Source organism: Simochromis diagramma, unplaced genomic scaffold (assembly GCF_900408965.1).
Source record: "Simochromis diagramma unplaced genomic scaffold, fSimDia1.1 OVJJ01000427.1, whole genome shotgun sequence".
Taxonomy (NCBI): domain Eukaryota; kingdom Metazoa; phylum Chordata; class Actinopteri; order Cichliformes; family Cichlidae; genus Simochromis; species Simochromis diagramma.
Genome location: NW_024387218.1, coordinates 102,608 through 111,237, shown reverse-complemented (window position 1 = coordinate 111,237; position 8,630 = coordinate 102,608). Strand labels below are relative to the sequence as shown.

At 42.1% G+C, this 8,630-nt stretch overlaps 1 long non-coding RNA gene across 1 annotated transcript; it reads left to right on the top strand.

Annotated features, from left to right (window-relative positions):
• The first annotated feature begins 2,151 nt into the window (after positions 1-2,151).
• Positions 2,152-3,883, top strand: LOC120746543. The gene is made up of 2 exons (XR_005698876.1): positions 2,152-2,646; positions 3,271-3,883. It is a non-coding gene; the product is annotated as an uncharacterized LOC120746543 (long non-coding RNA).
• The last annotated feature ends 4,747 nt before the right edge of the window (positions 3,884-8,630 follow it).

Here is an 8,630-nt window from a genome sequence, read left to right as displayed (position 1 = left end):
TATATTATAAGTGATGTGGTATTTTTCAATTATTGTATTTACCAACATCAAGAAGTCAGAAACAAAGAAAGACCACACAATGATTCGTGTTTAAACAAGGAGAGTTTACTGGTCAAAATTATTTATTAAACAAATGAAACACATTTGTTTTTAACCGCCAAAAACATTACACGTTCAGGCGACCCAACATCAGACAGTCATAATAGACCAGTTGGTTTTATTTAGTGGATTCAAGCTGCTCTTCATATTTTCGGCCACCAGATGTCACCAGAGAGGATTGTGTTGAAAAGCTTCGAGTAATAAACCTTTTTTCATTACACGCTTCAGTAGTTTTTCAATACAAGCTTCAGTGCTTCAGAAAGCCTCATTTGGCCATCACTACCAAACGGACTGTAACTTCAAAAAACACTTGCAAAAAGAAAAATGCTGCAAAAAGAAAAACGCTACAAAATCACACGCCACACAACGGAAATGTTTCTGAGGAGACAATAACCGGACGGACCAGTTGCATGCTAAAAAAGTCCACTGGGAGACACGGCAAAGAAGCGGCCGAAGAGAGTTGTTAAATTTCAAAAAAAGTAAGTACTGAATATCATGTCACTTATTTATGTGCAAATGTTTAATAATGAAGACCGTTAAAACATTACTGTTGGCCACATGCCGGCAAAGTTATGTGACATTAGCGATGTTTGTACTTTCAGCGTTTACTTTGTTTTAAACCCTTTACTTTATACGCCGTCCGACCTTAATCTTACAGAGAATCTGATGCAGTGAATCCTGCACTGTTAATGTTAGCTGTGTTATATTGCTGCCTCTGTTCGGTGGTCTCGAGCCAAACGGACTTTAACGTGTGTTTGAATGAGCTGACGGTTCACTCGTTAAGCTGAAAGAAAGATGCTTTAATCACAGCAGTCACACATGTGTCCACAGGGCTGCTCAATTGATCAAATTTTAATCACGATTACGATCTGGGTAGATCAAGTAGACACAGTGTGTAAACTTTGCCACAGTGTCGTAGCTGCACCACAGAGCAACACTGCAACGTTCACTAAACATAGATGTTTGCATTTTCATTTATTTCTTTATATTGCAAACATTTGCACTGTTATCAGTATTTGCACACTATTTTATATTATTTTTTGACAATCTTTAAAGTCATTATTCAATGCATTGTTATTGTTAAATACATATCGTCAAATAATCGAGATCTCAATTTCAGTGAAAATAATCGTGATTATCATTTTGCCATAATCGAGCCGCCCTAGTCCACTGTACCATGTGAGAACTCTTCGTGTTTAGCACTCGTAAAAACACAAACACTAAATCCTTCTGTTTGTAGCAGTGTATACACCTGAGACTGACACCTGTCTGTCCCGCACTCTCTCTCTCTGTTTCTTTCTCTCTGATTGTGGAATAAAAGTATGAACATGTGTTTAAATTACACTTGTGTTTGAATCCTGCAGGTTATCACACATTTGATTTCCGTGTGTGACGACTGCAAGTGTCCAGAGTGAGGGACTCACTGCTGCACATCATCTGTGAGGCTTGGCAACCCTGATGATCCACCAGGAAAACCTCAACAGTGTGTGAGGAAGAGGAGGAGGAAGAGCCAGCAGCAGCTGACAGATGGAGAGAATAGACAGACTGTTCCCTGTTTTGTGAAGGACTGCTAGAAAAGTTTAAAATAACTAATTGTCTGTCCTGAATCAGTCTTATTAGGTCATTTTCAAATAATTTTATCATTCCAGTGGGTTTTTTTTTCAGTGTGGGAGAAAGTACTCAGGGCCTTCAAGTTACACACTATGAAAGACAGCAACAAGTTTAATATTCACAAACCTAAAGTATGTATCAGCAGCAGAATGGAGCTAAAAATAAATGTTTGTTTCAGTTCTATGAAGCTTTGAGTATTTTGGATCAGTAGCACTGCTGTGTTTGTTGCATCATATTGCTGTAATTGTTTATATGCTTTATATATTTTGAGGTAAGTTGATCTATAGTGTTACATCATATTCTATAAGGATGTTGTGTGTTTGTATACTTTCTGCCCAGTTTAACCCATTTAGCAGACGTCAGCCTGTTTAAGGCTCTGATATCTATTCTGTGTGACTTAAAGCAGTTATGACATGGTCTGATAGAAAGGAATATTTCATATACAAGTCTACTCTTCATTCTATCAGAAACAGTTATCACAGCTCGTACATTTTGTTTTTTACATATATATGTAAGCATTGAGCCAAATTTAGTAATGCCAGCATATTAAACGAACAATATTTATCTCTTTTATATATCATACATCTATAGATACACTCTCAAAGATACTTGTCTTTAAGTGAAGATTTAAGGTGAGGAAATATAAATAAATGCAACTTGAAAAGTGTTGCTGTTGCGCTCCATACTGACATCTGCTGGACATTAAATGTCATTGCAAGTGTAACCGCAGTAACTTCTAACCCCACTTCCGCCAGTCCCTTTATTGTGGTGGGAATGAACCCTGTATAAGTTCCGGGTCAAACAGCTGCTTGCTGTTGTCCCTGTGGTTAGCGTACTGGTCAGATATTGACAAATTATACACTACAGACTAGTTGACAGCGTGCAATAACCCGGATGATTCATTCATCTTTACATCACCTCACAATCGACTCAACGGTGAGTTGTTTGTTTGTTTGTTTTGTCACAATTAATGAAAATGCTGAGCCGCGGTCGCGCATTCTAAAACGCCGGTAAGCTAATGCTAGGCTAGTGACAGCAAGTGTAATTACTAGTTTTTATTTATTGCATATTGTTGTTTTTGTTTATCCCACTATGGCCGAATGTTGACTTAACGTATCTAGAGTTGAACTAGTGATTTGATTTTTGTAGTTTTTGTCCGTTTGGATGTTTTTTGGTTACTTTTCTGAGGATATGCCAAACGACCCATGAGATTTTGCATTGAGTTAAATTTCGTTCAGATTATTGAATGTTGAGCAACACCTGTGATTAAATGAGTTTTGTACATATATTTAATTGACATTGGATACTGTTTATTAGCTTTATTGCTGATATACTTTGAGACTCACGTGTATGGTTTTTTTTATAATGTTTTGAAAGATAGTTATTATAAGAGATAATATGTTATGATTTGTTTGTTTATTGATTGTTGTATGAAACATGGCATTAATTACTTGACTTTGTTATTTATAGATTTATTTGTTTTGTTACGCAAGTAGAATGCTATTTCATTTTCTTCTGTGAATGATAATTTGTTTTTTGTTTTTTTTTTACCTTGTTTAGGTTTTCTCCCGCGATCAGCCCTGATCAGCGAGGGGACAGCGAGCAACCCGACCACCGCTTCTGGTCTAGCTGTTAGGATTCCTGGTTTTCACCCAGGCGGCCCGGGTTCGGCTCCCGGTATGGGAACTACTATTTTGTTAGTGAGTCTGCAGAACTTTCCTGAATCGCCTTACACTCGTGGTGGGAATCATAAACCTATGGACTGAATTAAACCGTTGACACATGACCTGTCACAGGTCCATGGAACTAAACTAAATCTCATACTGGCCTAAACCTCATCCCACCTCCTTTTGGAACCTAAGAAGCTGTTTTGTATTGTTAAGAGTATTTTTGTTTGTGATATATATGCATATATTTTTTTCTTTTTTTGTATATCTGTCTATATATTTATTGTAACATACACAATATATCTATATATTTTTGAGCTCTATTTCGGTTTCCTGTGTTTTATTCACACACTCAGGCTCCATAGTCGAAACTACTTCTGATGGCTCATTATCTATGAAGCTGCAGTCAGGCGCCCGCCCTGGTCCTTTAACCGCGTTACACAGGCAACTTACTTGAGACTCACAACAGACAGTGATTCAATGACCTAGTCATACTTACAGTGGGGCAAAAAAAAAGTATTTAGTCAGCCACCGATTGTGCAAGTTCCCCCACTTAAAATGATGACAGAGGTCAGTAATTTACACCAGAGGTACACTTCAACTGTGAGAGACAGAATGTGAAAAACTTGCTCCCACAGTTGATTTTTTTCACACCAAGCTGCTTGCCTATTGTAGATTCACTCTTCCCAGTCTGGTGCAGGTCTACAATACTTTTCCTGGTGTCCTTCGAAAGCTCTTTGGTCTTGGCCATGGCGGAGTTTGGAGTCTGACTGTTTGAGGCTGTGGACAGGTGTCTTTTATACAGATGAGTTCAAACAGGTGCCATTCATACAGGTAACGAGTGGGGGACAGAAAAGCTTCTTACAGAAGACGTTACAGGTCTGTGAGAGCCAGAGATTTTCCTTGTTTGAGGTGACCAAATACTTATTTTCCACCCTGATTTACGAATAAATTCTTTACAAATCCTACCATGTGGATTCATGGATTTTTTTTTCACATTCTGTCTCTCACAGTTGAAGTGTACCTCTGGTGCACATTACTGACCTCTGTCATCATTTTAAGTGGGGGAACTTGCACAATCGGTGGCTGACTAAATACTTTTTTGCCCCACTGTATATACACTGTAAGGTATTGTACTGTCCATAGAATCATTTTATATCTTTTATATCGCAAATATTGTAGACATCTTTAAAATATATTGTGAATGACATTAACTGATTAAAATGAAAGTGTTGTGAATGTGTTTTATTTTACCCATTTGACTCAGAGTTTATTACACATTTCTATTCAGAAAAATAGGTTTATCCAATGTTTTTTTTTTACATTCAGTCTATTGCCCTTTTTTTCTTTTGACACAATTTCCCCAGCTTTGGAAAATTCACTGGCACTGATGAAGCTGGGGTACACAAAAACTGTAAAGCCATGTGGAAAAGGATCGGATGTGATGTCTTCCTATTCCCCCAGTACGTTAAAAGGATCCTCTAATCTTGGAATGTTTATCTCCGACAGACACTCTCCGCAATACTAAGGGGTTGGCAGTCCTTTTATAATAAAATTCAGGACTGCCTGGTCCAGAATAGTCTTCCTAGATGCTTGATTTGAAAATAATAAAATGCGTATCAATTAAAAAAAATGACAATAAAGCTGTTCAGTGTCTATATAGGCCGACCCGTGTTCATTCTCGGTGTGTTTGTCTTATTTTTCATGTTTGGCTCTGTAATACCTAAACACTGGGGAGGTGCTTTTGTTTGTGTAAGAAATGCAGAACAGATGCAACATTTAACCTGCATAAAATGAAATAAATAATTTACACTGCACGTCATATTGCTGTTTTACCTGTTCTGATAGATTACACTGATTGTTTTGCAGCGCTTTTCTTTTTGCAGCATTTTCCTTTTTTGTAAGTGTTTTTCTGAAGTTGCAGTCCGTTTGGCCTCTCAGGGCCACCATAAATGTGTATATTGGGATATATTCCCATCTCACTGGTACAACACGAGCATGTAATTCAGTCACTGTTATTTTTGGTCAGGAAAAGCATTATGTTAGTTTCTATGTGTGCAATATTAATTCTTGTCAATCCTTGTCACTACTGTATGTGTTGACATTGTAATCACCATTTGTCAAATAAAACAAAAGAAATACACAAAGGGGTTACCGCGTATCAGCTTGAATTCTGTGTCATCGGCTATGTGTGGAGTACGTGTGCTGTGTAATACCAAAACGTTCACAGACTCGGTTTATAGTACGTACAAGACAAACTCTATTTGGTTTCATGTACAGTCTGGGGTAGTAACAACAGATGTGATCTTTGCGTGACCAACTGTGTATAATTATGTTCGGGAGATCACATTGACAAAATGAAGACATTCACTTAATCACAACCACCGTTCTGACTCCACGGCTCTCCTGATCTGTGCTAGTACCAACGTGCACCCACACAGGTCCGTTAAGGTGATCCATGCCTGCTGCCGTTATGAAGACAGATGCATCTCCTCTGCATATCGTCAGCCCCCCCACGGACCTGATCGGGGCTTCCCGCCCTGCACGTCTTCACATTAGCTGGAGGTTGAAACCATTGTTCGCTCACAGGGTTAAGGGAAAACCAAAACTTGTCATATTGTAAATCCGGGGCGATGGGGCGTATGTAAAAGTCCACTATCATGGAGCCATCTACCTCATTCTTCACCCCAGTCTGTGGTTCGAGTTTCGTGTACCCAGGCCTTTCCATCACCTCGAGTTCTTCGGCCACCAATCTACCATTCAGTTCTATGAAGTTAGAGGCGATAATGCATACGCCGTGGTCGCGCCGATCGGGGTCCGCACCGGCAGTGTAGACGACACAGGAGCGTTCGTCCTTGTTAAGGTGCACTCGCAGTTCATCACGTTTAGCTGGGCCTTTTGCAAGCGAGTCCAGGTGTTCAGTTACCACAACGTCGCCTTTTGTCGTAATGTGGTACGTGTCTCCCAAACGCACACTCCCACTGCATGTGGACACTACAACGTCGGTCGGCAATGAGGTGAGGTCACACCCGAGTGAACATGGGTAGGCTTCCAATTTACAGAGGTCGAGGTGGATTCCAAGCTCCACGCATCCCTTGACGTTAATGTCATCTATAGGAGTATTGCAACCTGTACCTCTCGGGCATACTTTAACGAGGAACACATCACCATCGTATGTCTTTACAGGTACCGTGACCTTCGTGTCCATGGTTTCAGAACAATAGCAGCACTCACACAGGTCAGCAGCTGGCTTTATTCTTCATCGGCAACACGGCTGTGGGTCGGCGAGAACCAGATTTGCTGTGTGTGTGTGTGTGTGTGTGTGTGTGTGTGTGTGTGTGTGTGTGTGTAACATTGGCATTTGTTTACTCAGATCCAAGGCAGGCCAAACGTCTGTGTTACAACCTACATGCAAAAGACACACATTCACAATATACGGGTACACACGTCTGTTTTATTTCCAAGTGTTTCAGACTTTACAGCGTTTGCAGACCCAGTATCCATCATCCCTGCATTTGGCACAGGAGAATTTCTGACATGTCGCAGAGGTAAACCTGCTGCGATTCCTGTTACAGCTCTCTTGCACCTGCATGGCACAATGGAAGATCTGTGCTGAGAGTCGAGGAAGGTGTGAATGTGTGTCTTTTATATTTACAGGTCAGTCAATGTGTGGGATATTTTGTATAGATACGGCAGGCATTTCTGAAAGTTTTAACACAGAGGTTTGGCCTGCCTTGGATCTGAGCAACTCTGAGTGAGCAAATGTAAATGTGCCAGGCCTCAAGGATAATGGGTGGTTTGCACAACAAAAACCGGAGGAGAAACAAGCTGACGACCTGTGAAAATCTCAGCAGGGGTGATGGACACCTCGGGACTTGCACCAGAAAATTTAAACAAAAGCCAGTAATTCTAGGGGTGTTGGGTTTAAGGAAGTTACGCAAATTTGCGCAGGTTAGTAAACCTAGTGTTGAAGCAGACCGTGTAATTAATTGTGATTTTCTCGAATATGCACACACAGGAGACCGCTTCGTCCAGTTCACACCCAGGATTCCGTCGAGCTACACTTCGTTCAATACAGAGGTGAGAGTGTTGCGTTTCCCACGTTGTCAATCTGTAACGCAGCCAGAATGTGGATTTGAAGCAGACCGTGTAATTGATTGTGATTTTCTCGAATATGCACACACAGGAGACCGCTTCGTCCAGTTCACACCAGTTCACACCAGTTCACACCAGTTCTAGCCCAGGATTCCGTCGAGCTTCACTTCGTTCAATACACAAGTAAGAGTGTTACGTTTCCCACGTTGTCAATCTGTAATGCAGCCAACACATCTCTCCAGTTGTAATAGAATGTAGGTTTAAAGCAGCCCGCCGTGCCTTTAAAGCACACTGTGTAATTGTGATATTCTCCAATGTCGACTTGTGGTATTCCAAGGTCAGGTGACAACTTTATGTTGAAATAGTACACGGGTCCAGCTGGCGGTGGCTCTAGGTACAGTGATTCTGAGCTCAGCATGCGTGACACAGAGCTCGACTGGTTGAACAGCAAACACAATATGCAAGCCGTAGGGCTTGCTCCGTATGTGTTCGCGGTGTCGTTGTCACACCTCGCGACGTCGGCGTACGCTTGAGGTGATATCAACGCTCTCAGCGGCCGGCGTTTGCCCGTCGGCTGCGCTGACCAGCATGCCTTTGCAGTTATGCAGACGGCCGTGAGGACTGGAATATTAGTGGTGGGAGGACGGCACTCGGGAACAGAGTCGGGGTATTTGGTGGGTGTTGGGTGGTGGGTGGGGGGGGGGGGGGGGGGCTAGGTTTACGTGGCTACGTTGTCGGGGTCTGGTGCGGACACGTACAGGGGGGGGGCGCGGTTGCCGCGCTGGCCCTGATTCGATCCAGAGCTCGGGAGCGCTTTCCACGCTGCGGTGCAACATACCAGAAGGAGTACGAGATTGGGACCTGAGAAGCATACAACCGTTGCGGGCTGCCGACAACACCCTAGTTAAGCCAAACATAGGGCACGTCGATCAATGTCGGCGTGGGGATGCATCGAGTGTACAGAGAGGCCTTATGTGTTTAGAGGAAATGGTCAGGGTGCCGGCGGGATTCTCGATCGTAGCCGAAAACGAGCTAGTTGTAGTGTTGAGACACATACTACGAGACGCTGTCATCGTCGTGCCCAAGGACACTTGTTTGGAAACGAACCGGACCGCAGACTGCCCTGATTCTGTCGTACCCGAGGGTTGTGTAACGGAA